The sequence below is a fragment of the Pituophis catenifer genome, unplaced genomic scaffold (genome assembly GCF_029215685.1).
Source record: "Pituophis catenifer annectens isolate HBS135680 unplaced genomic scaffold, rPitCat1.0.hap2 SCAF_2, whole genome shotgun sequence".
NCBI classification, from domain to species: Eukaryota; Metazoa; Chordata; class Lepidosauria; order Squamata; family Colubridae; genus Pituophis; species Pituophis catenifer.
The window spans coordinates 83,829,915-83,849,221 of record NW_027256882.1 but is presented as its reverse complement, the minus strand read 5'-3'; the positions used below and the strand labels follow the sequence as shown (position 1 = coordinate 83,849,221).

Sequence of the window (19,307 nt, the reverse complement as noted above, 5' to 3'; positions counted from 1 at the left end):
GGAATACATTATCTTGTCTTAGGTCAGAAGTGGTGCTGTGCTTGGTGGAATGGATTTGCTACCAAGTTTATTAGTATTTTGCAGGTCACACTATTGTTCGACTTTGGAAGCTGCTTAGGGCCAGTCATAAAAGTCACCATGGTAAATAGATGGCTAATGTGTGTGTTTTTCAGAATAGTCATTATTTCTTTGTTTATTATGGAAGCAACTTCAAGTGGTTTACAATCTATTAAAAACAATAGGATAAAACATTTAAAAACAATAAATATTAACACTAAGGTTGAGTTTAATACATACAAGAAGTTGGTTTAAGTTTTCTACCCCTGTATAGAGGAGCTTCCCTCTTTCCAAGTTGTGCTTCATCCTGTTGTTGCAAATGTTTTTCTTAATTCCCTGCTCACTTGTTGGAGCCAGAAAGAAGGAAAAATATCCCCCCTCCCGCCTCCTCCACAAAACCACAAAAGAACTAGATTGTTGCTCAGCCAAGAAAGTAGGAAGTCATCTGATGGCTAGACCAGATGTATGAGTGGTGATGAATTTTCCATCCCCTTCTAATTATCTCCATTATTTCCAAATTCTTGATCAAGGTTTAAAATAAGTAATAGGAAATTACTTGATGAGCTATTTGAGGGTTAGTGAATACAGTAGAGAAATCACTGGAAGAAAAGAAACAAATGGAAGTGTTTGGAATGCCTTATGGATGTAAGAAAATGTTGTGGCTCTTCACTCCCTACCTCCTAAACAAATGTTTTATGGTTACTATGAGTGCTGGTAAGGGTGAATTTGTTTCTTTATAGCAGGTTCTAACCCTAACTGTGCCCTCTAATTTATCAGATTCCCATCTGTCTCATTTAAGCTGTTCTCTAGTCATGTCTATTTTTTACAGAAATAAAGCAAGTGTCAAAAGTCATGATCACATATTTGTAGAAAACAAGACTTTAGAAGTTGCAAACCAAAGCCTCACCACGCACACGGTTCTATTACATCCCTTTGCTTGAAACTATTTATGTTAAAATTGCACTGATGTAATTCTTAATTTTTTTAATTGAAAATATGACTTTTGCTCATTTCTATGCAGAAATAAAAGCTTTGCCACTCTATCAGGTAGGACGCAGGGGTAAGATAAGTGATGGAAAGGCAATCTATAAGTTTTACTTTAAAAAAAATTGTTTATATACATTACTGTTTAACACGGTGGTATGCATTTTTATTGACTTTATTTATCTATTTGTTAAATTTATTTACCACCTATCTGGCCGTGAGGCTACTCTAGGGAACTTTCATAGAGTTCATTCCCAAACAAAAGTGCATAAAAATACTGTTTTAGAATTACACTGAAAGATAACTAAGAAATACAATAAATATATATTTATTTGGTTTCATTTATATTACATGCCCCCCCTAACTCCCATTTTTATAGCCATCTTCAAAACAATATATAATTTAGACTGAGGATGTGACTGTTCCCACTGGAAATATTCTACGATAAAGTAGCTTGTAACTTGTGAAATATATTTTCCCATGTTTGCCATTCTTTTGCTTTTGAGTTTGTGAGTGTATCATTTGCAAGGTATATACTAGGAATATCAAACATTAGACTGCATACATTTTCTCTATGCCTCTATTTCCTTTCCATTTCAGGTTGGCACTACCATTAATAGACAAGACAGGTGCTTTGCCAGGTGGAAGATAGCAATGGATCGACTTGGATGTGCCCAAGTGCTGGATCTGCCTAGTATCTTCAGAGATGGGAGCTCACGTCCCTGCACAATCTGGCAAGTGAAATTTTAGCCTGCCCTCTAATTTCTCTAAAGAAATTAGCACACATGGATGCCAAATAATTTTCCAAATCTGTCTGTGATAAGGCTTTCCCATGTCTACTTTGTCTTTTGTGGCTGTTTTTATTGTTTTTGCATGAAATGAATCTCAGCTTTCTCCTTCTATCTTCTCTGTGGAAAAACCTTTCCCATTCCGAAACATCCATGCTCCATGCATGTCTGCCTGCTAATCCATGTTTAAACCAGTACTGCCCTCTACATAACCTTTGCCATGCTGTCTCAATCCTAATCTTATTCCTCACACTTTGGCACATCAGTGATGGACAATGTACTTCCCATCTTGACCTGATTTCATAGATATTGTTTTTCTGGGGAACTAGGGATTCCAAAAAGCTTTGGATTGGTGATTATGGTGATTTCGTCTTTGATTATCTAAGATACATGAGATTAAATCCCTCCTGAAAATCAAAAGTAAAGCAAGATGAAAATGCTAGTTAACCCTGGGATGAGGCGAGAAGGCAACAGCTGTGTAAATGCAGCCGTGGTCACCACCTCCCTTCTGATCTCTCAGCTGTCCCAGGCGGCAACTGTCTTATCAAAGAGTTTTAAGGGGCTTACTTAGACTCCACCGCCTTTATTCTTGCCTGGCAGATTGAGTGTCAGAAAAACCTGGGGCTTTGTTTAGGAGGACAAGTTATGGCAGGCTGGACAACTATAGTCAAGCCATCAGACTTCTTCTACCTTCTAAAGAAGGGAGTCTGCATGCCACTACTATGCGGTAAGACTTTAGAAAAAGGATTAGAAAAGTGAAGTCATGGGGTGAAGCAAAGAGCCATGGAGAGACGGAAAGAGGTACCATTGCTTCCAGACACAAGTTTGGTCTCGGAAGCGCAAGTCTTACTTTGCTTCTCCTTCAGCAGACACAAGACAGGAAGACCCCACCCACCCCAAATGAAGAGAAAGATCCCATTTGTAGCCTACTGATTAAAAAAAATGAGATGTTTGTTTTCTTCCCTTTGTTTATAGATTCCATATTTTACAAGAACAAACACATTTTAATATGCAATTTGATATATAGTGTGTAGTTTTGTGTTTTCTGGCTCAACATCACCTAGGTGATTTTTATGCCTAAGGCAGGATCAGAGCTCATGGTCTCCCAATTTAGTGTAGTGTAGTGCCTTAACTACTACACCAAACATATATAAATAAATTAAATTTTTTAAAAAACAATTCCCTTCTGTTGGGAGAAATGTCCATCTGGGTTCAGTTTCAAGTGGGGAGAAAGGTACTGGAAACATGGAGACTGTTTGGAAAGATTGTTTAATGGTAGACAGGACTACATGGGGTTTTTGGGTCCTGGGCAAAATGACCACATCGAGTGGAGAAGGATAGATTTATACCCTTTCTTGGGCCCTGCTTTGGAGCTGGGGGTAGGGAGCTGGGGCTGAGTTTCTGTCTTAAGATTTCTATTTCTCTTTTAGGGGAAATATTCTGCCTTTTTAATATTTCCTAGAATATTTCATTTTTCTAGAAGACGGGTGGGTGCTAACTTCCTACACTTTTTACCCCTATGTGTCTGTTTTCCACAATCGTGTATCCTCTACCAGAGAACTGAGGGTTTGAGGGTTCTGCACAGGATCTTGCTATCCCTATCCTTACTCTCTTCTAGATCTCTGATGTTGTTCCTGGGATCTGTTGGAGTCACTTTAGTCTAGGCTCAGGAGTCACAGCCCCGAGTGCTCCTACCACCACTGGAACCACTTCAGCCTTTATGCTCCACATCTTCTCTAGTTCCTCCTTCAAGCCCTGGTACTTCTCCAGCTTCTCACACTCCTTCCTGATGTGATCAGTGCTTCAATACTGTCTTTCAGCCTAACCCTTTCCCATTACTGGAAAGGGCTGGACTAAATGTGTATATAATTTCAGCAAGTTAATTCTTGGGTTATTTTTGTTTTGTTTGCTTTGGTATTATGATTATTAATTTATTAAATAGGTACATGATATTTTAAATTTGTTTTTATATATTGTTTTCTCTGTATTTCTTTTTTAAAACGGCCAAGTTTACTTTTAATTGTATAAATAACAATCACAAATGGGACAACTGACTACTTCAAAAAGGATTCGAAAATATTTTGACCCTCCAGTGTTGTTCCTCCAGAGGAACATTACAAAACAAAATGCTTGTATTTTTATCAAAGTCAGTGCAAACTATTTCTTGTGCAATAGCAAAAATCATTACTGTACAATTTCCCACAAATTCAGTAGGGAAAAGTGGGCAAGGGGTGTGAATGCTTTGTGACAACACCCCTGGAATGCAAGTGGGAAAGGTCAGGATTGTGATATTGTGGGATCTATGGTGAGATGTCACAATATAGATTTCATGGTTTTTTGGCACTGCAGTTTGTAGTAAATACCTATGATCAACTCTAATTTACTGGGCAACATATAAATTCAGTAAATATTTGCATAGGTTTCAAAAAATAAGAACAATAGTTAGTTGAATACATTACTGCTTATAAGCCTTTTGATCAATTGTAGAATCACTTTTCTTTAAATGTTAGATCTTATATCGCTAAAGTTATGCTCTCACTCAGAGGAATTACTGGCAGCTAGCCTATATTTATGAAGTTTTTTTCAGGTATGTTTCTACATAATTGGCTGTTACCAATAAACCCTTTCTCTAGTTTCTGTTTCCCAGGAGAAATCAAACCTTTGTTAAATTTCATGATTTTATTAATAATTTATTTCAAATAAATAATATTACTTATTTGAAAATTATTATTAATAATTTATTTCAAATAAATAACATTTAATTTTGTTTTTTTAACACAGGATGACAAATCCTCTATTTCAGATGATGTTTTGAGCCAAACCAAACCACCCTGGACTATTATTTAAAATACTGTAATGAAAATGCTATGCAATTTTTACATGTGTTGTTACTGTGTTATTAGGTAAATTTGCACATATGCTTCCTTTCTTATCTTCAGATATTTGGATTTCTAATGTTGTTGGTAATGATATATATATCATGATTAAATTTGATTACAGTCCACTATTATGCAATTTTATTCAAAAACACTTTACACTGATTCAAGTGATAGATGTGGGGATTGCAGCTTTATGTGATTAAACTTGCCTAGACTGGGCCAAGCAGAAGCATGCTTGCTTACCAAATCAAGCCTCTTGTTTTGCAAAAAAGGGTAAAAACAGTCAGTGAAGATCATGCTACTGGCCAGCAAAGGGGTCATATCTAGTCAATTAATGTTTAATTGTGTTTAATAAATAAATGTTTAATAAAAATAAAATTTAATAAAAATTAAGCAGGGCCAAAGGCAATAGCTTTAGATGAAGGATGCCAAGAAATCCTAGGGCTACAGTATAGACCAGGAGTGTCAAACTCAAGGCCTGCAGGGTGCTTAGATCTGGCCCATGGGGCCGCCCTGGAAACAGCGAAGGACTGGCTCGTGGTGCCTCTGCCAGCAAAAATGGAGCTCAGGAGGGCCACGTTGGCAGAGGGTTGCAGGAGGCCGTCATGGCTGGATATGGAGCTTGGGAGCCCGTTTTCACTGGTAGTGTGCTCGGGCCACCACAGGCACTGACATGAGTGATGTCAAACTGGCCATGTGCACTCTGGCCATGCCCCCACCCCCCGACGTCAAACACAACCCTGATGCGGCCCTCAATGAAATCGAGTTTTACACCTCTGGTCTAGACCATGAAACAGTAAAGCTACATAGGTGTGCCTGTGAAATCACCACAAGCCAAACTTGCCTTGAAAGATGACCTTATGCCATCACTTGGCAGGATGAAAGATGCTGATCTCCTAGTCATAATATGGGCACATTCATACGCTTCACAACAATACCAAAGAATGCTGCATTGTTTTTGTTTCCTATAATCCTGGAGTTTCCTAATGGTCTCCCTAGGAAAAATTATTGCCAATATAATTAATAATTGGTTACTGAAGTGTTTACATTTTTTCAGCCTAAGCACTTAACTAGCACTTTTAAATGTCACTGACCAGATGTATTACAGTTTTCTAGTGTTATCAGCAAAGAATTCCATTGTATTGGCAATGGAAAATGAATCAATTCCTTAGGCAACATGAATTCTTATCTATTGGGGTGGGAAATGTACAATAAACCAACAACAGTATTAACTGTGAAAGTCAGTTGAATGATCCTTTAATTTCAACAATAGTTCATTAGCAACGTTCATTTGAAGCAACTACCTAATTGTCCCTAATCACAAAGATAGCAACTGTACCAACAAAATTAAAAAGCTTACATAATTGTAATTTTAACAGAACGGAATGCCACTCGTAGATCACTTTCATGCTCAGTGCTTGATAATTTGCATCACATTCTCTACCTAAAGTTCCAATCAGATTCATCAAGTAGTGATTCTAGATTGCCTTCCTAAAGTTCTTAAAGACTTATGATTAATATAAGAGGTGTGATTAATATAAGATTGAAAAAAATCCCTTGCTTTTCAATGAAGTAGATGTATACCATCCTTCAAATGCTGATAATAGTCTGAGCTGATGAAACATAAATAATTCATGAGAAAAGGATTGAACTTGACTCACTAGAACTTGTGACAAATCTTTTGCAGAATATATTCATCACTACCAGAGTTTCCATCAATAATTTAATAGTTAATTCTATAAAATCTTCTATGCTATTCCTTGAATAGAACAAATTTATCTTCATGCTTAAAGTAAGGATGATTTGGGATGGGGGAAAAAGAGAAAGACCTGGAGATAAATATTATTTGTACTTGTTCCAAAAAATTTAACATAATTTTAAAAATGGTTTTGGGATTGTAGATATTAATTTCTGAATGTCATAGAAGAATAATACTGTAAATAGCTAATTCAAGTCTAATTCAAATTTTACCTACTGAATGCTATTTGAATTTCTAATAATATGAATTAAATGATTTAACTGATAAATACAATATCAACGTATTTTACTTTTGTATGGCTTCCCTCCATTATGCTTTTTTTTCTATACTCTTACCATATACAAAACCAGGTAGAAGGCAGAAGAACTGGGAGTATTCGAAACAAATAGAATTTTAAGAACTGTGATTTTAAATTCAGATACTCTACCCTGACTTCATAATCTCAATAATCTAATCTAGATAGATCACGGGTGTCAAACTTGCCATGTCATGTTCCCGTCATGTGAGGTTTTGTTATTTTTTCCCCTTCACGGAGCTGGGCTGGGCGTGGCCTGCACGTGATGCATCTGGCCTGCGGGCCGCCAGTTTGACACCCCTGAAATAGATAGATAGATAGATAGATAGATAGATAGATAGATAGATAGATAGATAGATAGATAGATAGACAGATAGATGATAGATGGAGAGAGGGAGGGAGGGAGGGAGGGAGGGAGGGAGGGAGAGAGAGAGAGAAAGAGAGAGAGAGAGAGAGAGAGAGAGAGAGAGAGAGAGAGTGACCAGGGTTCTCCAACCTTGGCAACTTTAAGACTTGTGGACTTCAACTCCCAGAAATCCTCAGCCAGCAAAGTTGGCTGAGGAATTCTGAGAGTTGAAGTCCACAAGTCTTAAAGTTGCCAAGGTTGAAGAACCCTGAGATAGACAACCCATTAGGAAACTATGGGACATCATTTCCTTTTTGTAATGATTCATGTTAATTCCACAAACCCTAAAGTTTGATATGCTATGAAAAAAAGTAGAGTGGACTTTTAACATGGCATACAATTCAAGTGGCTCTAGAGTGGCAAAACTGACAAAAGCTTCCAAACTGCCTAGAACAAAATACAGGACTCCAAGGTCACATCTAGAAATACCAACATGGCAGTAAACACTTTTCTTTCCACCCATCAGTCTTCCTATCCCCACTCATTTTTTTTAACACAACCCCATCTTGCTGCAAAGTATACCCCCCAACACACATCTAACATCACCTTTATTTTCAAGATGCTTCTGGGCCTCACCATAAGCATGATCAGTGGCTGAAGTACAGTACTTTGCTTAGAAGTGTGCACAGCTGCCTAGAAAAAAGACAAAGATAAGCAGGGGTGGTAGAGAGCATCATGCGGTGGGGGGGGGGACTAGCTTCAGGAAGTATTCTTGTAAACCAGTACTTTGTAAATGATTGTATTCATCTGTGGCAGCCATTTGGTGAATTAGAAAGCTGCCTAGTGGCCATAATATATCCTCAAAATTCCAAATATACCCACGAACTCCAAAAGTTTGGTGACATCTGGAAGGTAATTTTAAGGGGATTTACTGGGTTGAGCCTTTCTTGGCCTACTGCATAGCAAAGTAATACCAGAGTAGCACTGATTCTAAGTGAGTTCTCAATAGGACCAAAACAATCCCGGGAACTGACAACTTCATTGAAGCATAACTAAAAATGAGATGCATTCATTCCCTTACCTTGGGAACAATCCAAAATGCTATTATAAACTTTAGATGAGAACATAAGTTGAGAATTAAACTTTAATATAGATGAAAGTACTATTTATTCTCTAAGTTAAAAAGATAATGTATAAGTCAATTCAATAAAATCAGTTGGAACAAAATTATATCACTGTTACTTATCCATGTCAGTATTCCCTATTCCCCTTATTCTGTATGCTCCATAATACTGCATTTTCCATTAAGGATGTTCTTCTTTATTTCTGTGCCTAGTACATGTGCATCAATAGTGGGTTTCAATTTCAGCCGCTACCAGTTCGTTCGTGGGTGTGTGCCTCCCACTGCCACTATTACAGTTCGCCCAACCTGGGGTGAACCAGTAGCAACCCCCCACTAATGTGCACTGTAAAAGGACTTACTTTCTATATTTTTATTTACTCACAATCCAATTGGCAGAGGGCACCTATTTTTCTAAAGTCATGCAATAAAAAATGTAACTCTTGCCAAGATAATACTTAACATTATCTCTGCAGATGGATTTCAGCTCTTGACCCATACCAAGCATTTATTATTATTAATGTGCCGCTAGAGATTTATACATTAGGGAACAAATACATTGACAAGAAAATAAGAGTAGAAATAAGAGAGGCGGCTTAACTTTGTAAACAGAGTTTATTTTGACTAAAGAACGTTGAACTTTCACATATAAATGTACTATCATTTGTTACTGAAGTATAATGTTACATTTCAAGCTGCTTCATATTTCTTATGCATGGGGTGTTACATCTAGATTGGCTGATCACACACAATGACATGCCATTTGCATGGTTCAACATAGCAAAATACTTTTCCTGAGCAAGTAATCAATATAACTCCATACATGTGATTGAAACACAACCTCATTAAGCATTTAATCTCATTTATATCCTGATTCTTTGGTGACCATGGAGACTGGCTTAGTTCAGAAGTTTCAGCGGTAACGTCAATGCTATAAGGGTCAATTTAGATCCTAGACGTTTGTTCGCACAATCCAAGTAGTTATTTTTACCAGGACAATGGATCTTGTGATTAAAAAAACAAAGACAGCTCAGTGGATTACATAGGCATTTTACTGTCACTGTTACATTTCTGGCATAAAGTTACAGAAATGAAATTCTGAGGAGCAAATATGTGACTTGCTCACAGAAAGTAGAAAAGTACAAGCAGCTTTAGCTCTGTTCCCAGCTGAATAAAATTTCAAAAATAAAGGACAAGTGAAAAGTAAACAGCTACTCAGTTATGTGGAATGATAATGAACAAGCAGACATCTTAAAAACAAGAAAGAAAAAGGGATATATAACAACTTGAAACCAGAGGGGTATCAGAAATATTAAATCTTGTCATTTTGTCAAAGAACTATGGTATTTTTGAGATTATAGTCCCAAACATATAGTTCTTACTGACTTGGCATTAACACAATGGAACTTGTTTTTGAACATACATGCTTAGACTACATCCAACACGATCAATCTTAATGCACATTTTCATATTGTCATACTTTGGATGGATTTGAAAGAAAGAAATGCCAACCCCCACTTCTAGAAACTGAGGCAAAAGTAAGCCTGTCTGATAGGAAATCTCCTGCTGTGGCTATTGTTGATTTCACAGATGACAGGGAAAACAAAGATGCCACAGACAGTATAAGCAACCAGCAGCTTGAAAAGACAGCAGATGGTAAGAATGGCAATATTTGCCAATGGAAGGGATCATCAGCACTCGCATCTTATTAGTGCCTGATCCATTGACAGCACTTTGGCTCCCAGGTCTCAGCCCAGCTCTCAAAACCCTCAGATTACCATCAGAGGAGAAAACTGAATTTTAACCAGCTGCAGCCAGAAACAGTTTAGGCGGTGGGCTGTCAAAGTGCTATGGAACCTGTTAATTATTGAGCCAGAAGTCTCAAAATATTAACTTTTCTTGTTTTCTCTAGGAGGCCTAATCAAGTAAATTTTCTTAATTTGCAAGGTAGGCACCAGTGCATTAGTGACCTATGTAAAAACACATTAATATCTAGATGACTCATAAGAAACAAACATCTAATAATAGATAAGCTTAAAGTTTCTTCAAATTCAGTTCAACTTCTGGTGACTTCATGGACATAACCACATAGTTCTCCTGACAATAATCCAGAAGTGGTTGGCTGCACTGCCTTCTTTCAAGGTGATTTTTCAATTTTCCCAGGGTTCTGGAATTCTCTGGGGGCCTCTCAACCAAGTACTAATCATACCAAATCCTTCCTAGCTTTTCAGCACAGACAAAATTAGCCAGGGGCTATCACTGGACAAGTTTAGAGATGTGATATTAATTTTTTTGAGATAGGCCTTGTCTGTCTCATCAGATTAATATGTTTATGTTAGGCTTTCTAAAAATGCAAGGGCTCAATCACTATTCTTCTAATGTATCCTAGATATTTGTTGAAATTAGCAACATGAAATTATGTAGGGTGAAGTCAACTCAACAACAACAACAAAAAAAACCCGAGCAACCCAACATGAAAAGCCAAGATCAAACATTACCCAATGGTCAGGATATATAGTGGAGGTTTACTGAAAACTCAGTACTGGCACAGGCTCATTAATTATTAGTCAATATTAATATGGATCACTGAAAAATATGAAAACAGGAATTCAAGTCCTAAAAAGCAAATCACAATCTAATAGTTATATAACTTGATAAAGAGATTTGTTTTTAATTTGTTCATTTCATTCTTTAGATTCTTTGAGTGAATTAATTTATGGGGAAAGGAATTTGAGGTTTTATCTTCCTCATAAACCAAGCTACATATCTTATTATAATTCTTGTCCTGAATAAAACTGTAACCTTAGTTTAGGGATTAGAATCCACACCCATGTACAAAAATCATGGAAACCATATTTTGTGATATCCTAATTAATGAATGCGAGAGGCCTTGAAAAATGAAAGGTAGAAAGTGGTCTTAATTAATTTCATTCTCTTGCATTTATTTATTGTACAAATAGGACAACTTTTGTACCTCCCTTTCTTGTAAAAACAAAAGGGTTTTTTTTTCCTATTAGCCAGGATTACAATATTTCCCTACCTACATTATAATTTGTGAATACACATTTTTAAATTATATATAGTTTTTAAATTAATAGAACATTATTTGATGAAACTATTTCACATGTGGGCAAATAAATCTTAAATTCTTACCAGAATATCTGAGACATTCCAATTGAAAATCAACAGGATGGAAATAAGAATTCACTGCTCCACATTAGAATGTTTTTCTTTTTGTTAAACTCTAAACTTCTTTTTATTAAGGGGAGGTCTTTGGAATGAGGGTCTTTGGAATGAGGTGACTTTAGATTTAGTTTTTCCTTAGCTATCTGTCCCCTCATGTTCTCTTTTGTGGCCTAATCTTAGAAAAAGCCAATCTTTGGCAGATAGGAGAGAAAGTTCAATCAATGTCAAATTGTTGCCCAAAAAAAAAGTATGAAGGATTCAATGAATCTTACACTAATCTCTTCTCCTTGAGCCACAGAGCTGCCATATACATAGTTTTAAGTTAAACTTACTAGTTTAAAACTGTACGAAGAAAAGGCTCAATAGCTTAGCCCATTTTCCAGCAACTGTCTTGTAATGTACTTTGCCAATCCAAGAAGCCTTCCTGGCTGATGCAAGGTGTACTTTGAGACAGTGGAGCAGCTGAATAATTTTGGCATTGGGCTTTAGATGGCAATATCTATGTATCTATCTACCTTGTTTCACCCAAAATAAGATATCCCCTGATAATAAGCCCAATCGGGCTTTTGAGGGCAAGGCAATAAGACCAAACGCTTATTTCAGGGTTCAAAAAAATATAAGACAGGGTCTTATTTTTGGGAAAACACAGTATCTATCTATCTATCTATCTATCTATCTATCTATCTATCTATCTATCTATCTATCTATCTTTGGGATAAGCTAACACTGCTATATTAGGGGGCCCTTTGGCTGAATGGCACCTTGCAATTTTACCCACCAACCCTATTCTGAACAGCATCACATGCAGCCTGATATCAAACCCTTCTAAGATACAACATTATACCTGACTCACTTATTGCTTTTCACACCTACTTTTATAAGAAATACTCTGAGCTACGGGAACAGGCCTGTGCATTGGACCGTATGCAGCAATTGTGTATGTCAATAATAATATTGCCGGGATACATTACTATACTTGAAGTACTCAGTACACATTAAATGTCATACACAAATGCTCCTTATTATTACATATATCATATTATTCGCATCCCAATATATATGCATTCAATAAATATTACTTCATCTTTACATTCCCATAGGACTTGCAGGCCACTTTTAATTTCATAAAGCTTTTGTAGCATTCGGTAGCAGGCTCCTGGCAGTATTCCCATCCTTTTCCAAGACTGATGAGGTTTGTTTTATACTTTTTGTGCTGGGTGTATAATTTGCACATACAGAATTTCAGGGTGAATAGATCTGCCACCTTTTGTTCTAAAAATAAATTGGACCTCAGGCATCATCTCTTCCATTAGAAGTAAGTAAGGAAGTAAGGAAGCAAGGGAGGGAGGGGGGAAAAAGTTCTACCATGTTTGAACCACTTGGAAATTCCTCCCCCCCCCCTTTTTTTTTTAAAGAAAAAATCACTCTAACAACGCATTTATAACCTTAAGGCAGGCACTAGTGGACATTTAGACTCCACAAAGTATATTCAGAAATGAAGAAACTTGGGTCCAGGCCTAGTAAAACCCACAGGCAGTATTCAAGGCCTACCCCAGTCTGTTCTGAAATACTATAGGAAAATCTAACATTACCCGTAAACATTCATGTAAGAAAAGCTTTCAAATAAAACTGTTATTTTAAAAAAACACCTCCCTCTGAAAGTACATATTGACAAATTATGAATGTTTGCTTTAAACATTATTAAAGCTAAAAGTATCAATCAAAACAACCCCTACAGTCTTTGGAGTTCCCCAATATATGGGAACGGATGCTGGAAAACGAAAAAGATGCTTCCTTAACAATCTGATATCTGAGAAATGGGTTTCACTTTGCATTGTGGTAAAGAAGGCTCTGCATCATTTCTCATTCCTGACCTTGATTATCTGCAATTTGATTTATTGTCTCATTCTGTTCCCCTGAGAAAACTCAATTCCTCCCTGTTGCATGACATCATCAGTGTTGTCCATCTTTAGCTCATCCTGCTACTTCTTTACAGCGTCCTTAATTTACTAACCATAAGAACCTTTGGAAGGTATAGAAATGAAACCGAGGTGTAATAGTCGGTCTAGCTTCATCATAATAAAACCAACATTAACTTTGCTAAAAGTTAATGTGGATTTTGTTATGATGAAAGTCAACTAACAATTTCTCACATCCAATCATTCCCAACTGTTTGTTTTTTTTTAAAGAGTGAGTGCCTTTAATTCTTTCTACTGGGTAGAAAGAATCAAATATGAATGTGTCTACTGGAAAATATTCAGAAGAGGACACTTTAAAAGCAGTACCTCACCAGTTTGAAATTGGTATTCACAGAACTTATTTTTATCACTGATGACAATAGAGGGACATGTTGCGGTGGTGAGACAGGATCTTTGGGCTTGATTCTAATCATACCCTAAAGCAATTAAAAATGATAAATCGTCATCATTTAGTGATTTTACTTTATCTTCCTAATAATGGCTAAACACTGATACTTTCCTGAAATGGCTATATCACTGATTGTATCCTGGCTTTTTACAAAGCCCCTCTAAGTAAGAACTCTTTTTCCATTTCCTACCAATGCAGCTGGAGAGCACAAAGAATAACATAGTTTTAATAAGCTGCCAATGGAAGGTTGCTTATGTGGGCAGCTTTCTCATTAATCTTCCCCCACTCACCCCCAGCTTTCACATGAGAGGGATCTCTTACTGGAGCACAAGAACAATTCCTGGTGTGTTTCCTGAATAGTGAAGAGGAGGAGAGGAGAAGCCCTTGGAAAAATGACCTCATTGCTGCTTTGAATATTGATGTGCAGTTCCCAAACTGCATGGACAGGGAAGGGTGGAGGATGTGTGGATCTTAGCAAGACAAAGAGGCAAATGTTTGAGGAGAAAAGGGGAATTGGGATAATGTAATCAAGGCTGTAAAAGCACCAGAGGAGGATGAAAAATTCACTAGAACAGGGCTTTTACTGTAGAGGATGCCCTGCAGAATTCCTGAACAGAAGGCCTTATGGATGAGTTAGCTGGTCACATGAAATAGATTATTATCAGAAGAGTGGAGGGAGGAGGAGGAGGAGGAGGAGGAGGCACCCCTTAGGAGACAATGTTCTTATTTACTTATTTAATGAGGTCAAGGGCTGTTTTTTAAAAAGGCAAAATTAGTTAGACAAAATTCTATAAAAGGTACAGTCCAGAGTTGCGTGTAACCCTCCACTATTTCTTTGCTGAGCAGGTGGAATCAAAGATCTGTGACCCTTTTTTAGGGCAAGGGTTAAGGCGTCTCTTATGCCTTGTGGATATTCCAGGAATCCATTTCATGTGTTTAAACTCCTGATCCTGCACTCAAAATGGGCTCCAGCCCAGCCTTTTTTGGAGTGTGGCTCTTGACATGCTGCATGGTGTGGCCCTTCAACTACAGATCCCTAATTTATGAGAAAAATTCTGGATGGGAATAGAATCCAACCTTTGTTCTTGGAGCTCACAGGATTACATTTGTATACTTTCATTTTTCCAACATGAAGGAAAACATGTAAAAATTACTTACACAGACACACACGCTTCTGCCTTTTAGGAGAAAATGACATTTCAGCAAGCAAAAGCTCACTTTAACTGAATTTCTTTAACAAACTGGCTTTTCCAGCCTTTCCTAAATTTGCGCTCTCCAGTTCTGTTGCTCTGGCTAGACATTCAGGCTGTTGGTAGTTGTAACAAATTGGGAGATACCACCTTGGACAGAATTGTTGTCTCTTGATTTTAAAAAAAACATCTGCTTGGAATTAACACTATTAGGAACTTATTTTTAAGGAAGTATGTGTCGAGTATGTTTAGGATCTCATATCAGAGCCTTCCCAATATTGTCAGACAGCTCTGGGGACACAAATCTATCCCCACAGAATGCCTTAGAGTGGTCATGTGACACAACGGGCCACTTTGTATAGTGGTAGGTCATTGGTGGCTCTCTCCAGCATGGTTGAGAATTGTGGGAGTTGCATTCTTAATATATCAGGAGCACACCAGGTGGAAAGAATGTCACCTGCTATTAAAAAGAGTTTATAGTAAAAAAAAAATAAAGTACCATATACCCTTCTTGGCATCATCTTAACACAAGGCTGGCTGAAACAAAGTTCCCCTCCCTTGACCAAGCCAGTACCATCTTCATCCTTATTTTCGGTTATCATAATTTGTGCCCTCCCCTCCATTTCTCTTAATAAAGAGGATGAGAAAAGACTGGGAAGAGGGCTAGCATTCTGTAGTGGAGGGGAACAAAAGGATGTGTACAGAACAAATGCAATCTGCTGCCAAAGTGCAGGGTGGGGGGGCAGGTGCTGGAAACAGAGGCTGTGTGACAAATGGAATGAGCTGGGTAGAGATTCATCACCCAAACTGTCCCCAAGGGCCTCACCACAATAGCAATCTGAGCACAGAAATAGGCCATGCCAGTTCTAAACTCAGGACAGGAAGGAAGATGAACAGGGTACAAATATAGGAAGGGGGGGGCGCCGCAGGCAGGTGTAAGCAACGACAAGCAATGAAAAACGGCACAGCCCTGAAGTTAGTTGAAAGGTGCTAACAACTCATCTGTGCCACCAGACAATTTAAGAAGTTGGCCAGTGAGAGAAAGGAGGAACCACGCAGGATAAAGCAGGACAGGAAGCTAATAAAATCAAAAGAGCTCCGAGGAGGCTGAAGATCTTGAACCAGAGAAGCCTGCCTTTGACGGGATCATCCAGGAGGAAAAGAGCAGGTGCTGATCGTCAGCCGAGAACAGAGTGGCACAAGAAGGATGAACGATCCCCGAGCGGCAGCGAGGTTTGGTACATAAACCAGAGCTGGGAATAAAGATCAAGGCAGAACTGCCGAATTTTCGGCGAGGGATCATAATAGTCCTTTCTTGGACTCCAACCGCCTCAATTAACTCAACACTTTTCCCCTCCTCTGAGAACGTGAGAAGTACGTGCGACCGGTCGCACCTGCCAAAGTTCTGCAAAGACGCAGCGCCAAATCAGGCCGCTGGATTAGCTCCTTAGGGGGTTCGTGGGGGAAAGCGATCTTCCCAGGCATCGGATTTTGAAACGCGCTGTGGATCCGAACCCCGCAAGGACCGAAGAGCTAACAGCGCGAGGTGGGATGGCGCGTCGCGGTCTGCGTGCGCGTGGGGGAAACCGGGCACCGACAACTAGTCCATCCACTCCCAGTGCCGCAACATCGGACCCCGTCCTGACCGCTCCCCGAAGAAAAGCTTCCAACTTCGGTCCAAAACTGGCACGGAAACACGGGGCTCAGGCAAATGGGAGGCCAAACTTTTTTTTCCCCCCACTCCTTCCCTAGAATTCCCGCCGGCCGAGCCGAGCCGCGCGCCTTCCCAGGGGCCGCGCGCTTTGCATGCGGCGGCAGGGAGCGAGCGACTCCTGCGGCTGCTAAAGTTGTTTTGGAGGCGATGGTGCCTGGGGTGCGCGGGCTGCTCCGGGCTCGCTCCCCCAAGACGCCCCGGCTCCTTTAGCATCCCCAACTCCGACGCACTTACTTCTCTCTCCCTCTTACCTTTGGGGTATCTCCAGAAAGGTCCTTTGTGCCTCCTAGTCCCACATTGTTACCCGAAGAAGCGTCTGTAACAACTGGGAGTGACATCAGCCTGGAACAATGAAATCAAGCGCTTGACAGGCGAGGGAGGCGCAGGCCAAAGCCTCGGGACTATTTTGCCTCCCCTCCGCCCCCAGCGATCTCGCCCAGCCTCCCTCTGTCCCTCCCTTGCTCGCTGGCTCCCTCCAGGATCCAATTACAGTGGATAAAGGAGACACTAAAGGAACAATGCACACTGGGTAAGACCATCTGCCAAGGACAGAGACATTATCCCCCCCCCCCTTTCTCTCTCTCTCCCTCCACCCCGCTTGCAATGCAGATTGCCCTTCCTCTGTTGTAGTTTGAATTCTTTTCCTGGAAACTGGTGAGCGAGCGGGCATCGCTTGCCTGCTTTGCAGCCAGCCAGAGCAGGAGGTCGCAGAAGGCTGGCCCTCCTCGCGCCTGCAATACTTGATCTTCCCACTTTCGCCGGTTTTTCCCCTCAATTTGTTTATAAGAAACCAGATGGGTTTTGGTTGCTTGCTGTCTGTCTGTCAAAACGGAACGCGTGTAATTCTGCAATAAGAGTTGGAGGGAGAGGAGTTGAAGCTAGTTCCCTGGTGCGGTTACCGCGTCTTTGTGGTGATTTGTGCATACCGTGCAATTATACCAGCAGGAAAAGTGAGTCAGATAATGATTATCCTAAAGCAAGATAGGCTGAATCCTTTAAATGTGTGAGTTTTGGATTTATTACGATGTCTTTAGCATTTAATGCATTTTTCAACCATTAAATACATTTAATGCATTTTTTAACCAGATCAAGAACCCTCTTCGCTGATATATCTCTTGGTTGTGTGTCCCTGGTTCGACCTGATTTCCACCCCGCTACTAAACGAATACTCCCCCCACCTCCACAGTGTGGTTGGACTTATGAAGTCCCAGACATATTTGTGGGGAATTATTGTGATTAAATTCAAAACGGGGTGGGTAGGTGGGTGGGTAAGGCATTAAGTTGGGGAGAGGTTGCTGAATTACTGGTAAGTCCTATATACCTTTCAAGGAGCCAGAATACTATTCATTTTATATTTGAAGAGAGGCGGATTGTAGCCGTTTTATTGTAATATACTTTCCGTCTTTGTAGAATACATTCAGGAAGATGGTAAAACTGTTCTTACACCCTCAGGACCATTGCAGTCTTACATCAGAGAAAGTATCAGCACCATTAGCACAAACTATGTCCTTTGAACAGTGTGTTCCTGGCAGTCCAGAGGAAAGCTATAGGTTGCCTTTAAAAACTCTGTGCCCTTTCCATGCTTCTAGCTATTTATAGGAGGGCTGAACAGAAGGATGTTTTTTTAAAAAAAAAAATATAATCAATAATAATAAAAACAAGAAGAAATGTTTAGAACAGTTGCAGAGGTATTTTTGATGTTAGCATGGATTAGGAGGGCTTTCAAAAGTTTTTTTTCTTTTTTGTCTAGTGCCAAAATGCACCAAAATGGATCTGCTTCTTCGGGTAGATTGTTTTACAGCTGGAGGCCACCACTGAATAGGCTCTTTTCTCTACTGCACAGCCTCCTTCACTTGAAAAGCAGGCGTTGAGTAAACCCTGATCTTGAGCTGTGAGAAAGAGCCTTAATGGTTAACTCAGAAATACACTGGGAGCCCACGAGGGTGACAAAGCAGGGTGCTTTTATCGCCCACTCAGAGTTAGCAATCTTACAGCCATGCCCTGAACTGTTGCTGGACTGTTTCAATGACAACCCCTTATTCACTACACTGAATTCCTGTCTCAGTCCTCAAGTGCAAACTAAAATATAGGTTTGCATTGTGTTGTCTATTTGAGGATTGCTTCCCACACCCCACCCCACTCCTGCCTTAAATTAAACAATAGCTCTGGACTGAAAAGAAAAAGCTTTCATGCCTAATAAAAAGCAAAATGGAAAAAAAAGTGGCTAAATGGAAATGTGAGATGTTGCATTTCAAGAAATCACCAGAGACCACCTAGTGCTTTAGAGATGCCATATAAGCATTCTGACACATGCTCACTCCTTACCTCCCCTGGCTGGAAAAAAAGTGCCTGAAAATAAATTCTTTCATCTCTAACAGAAGCTGCTTACAGCTGAAAGAAATATAAAGAAGAGGGTGGATTGTTGAAATATATAATACATTTACAGTAAATGGGTCCTGAAAAGGAAATCCATGTGTTGTCTATCATTCAGCTGTCGGTTATGCCACCTTTGCCCCCTAATATGTGCAGCAGATCAAGCTGTTTCTCTCTCCAGCAGCTGGCAACTCCCAAGGGTCTTCCCTCCATCATTTGTTACCTGATCTGGCATTAGCCTTTGAATAT

At 39.3% G+C, this 19,307-nt stretch overlaps 1 protein-coding gene across 4 annotated transcripts in view; it reads right to left on the bottom strand.

Moving 5' to 3' along the window:
• PCBP4 (poly(rC) binding protein 4) overlaps window positions 1-17,179 on the bottom strand; it is a 49,527-nt gene extending 32,348 nt beyond the window's left edge. The window contains exons 1-2 of one of the 4 annotated variants that reach the window (XM_070937064.1): window positions 16,937-17,179; window positions 7,715-7,801 (exon numbers count right to left, since the gene is read on the bottom strand). The gene's annotated coding sequence lies outside the window, so the exon portion shown is untranslated. The remainder of the gene's footprint in view (window positions 1-7,714; window positions 7,802-16,936) is intronic. The other 3 variants (XM_070937066.1, XM_070937067.1, XM_070937065.1) reach the window with 3 other exon arrangements.
• Between the last annotated feature and the right edge of the window lie 2,128 nt (window positions 17,180-19,307).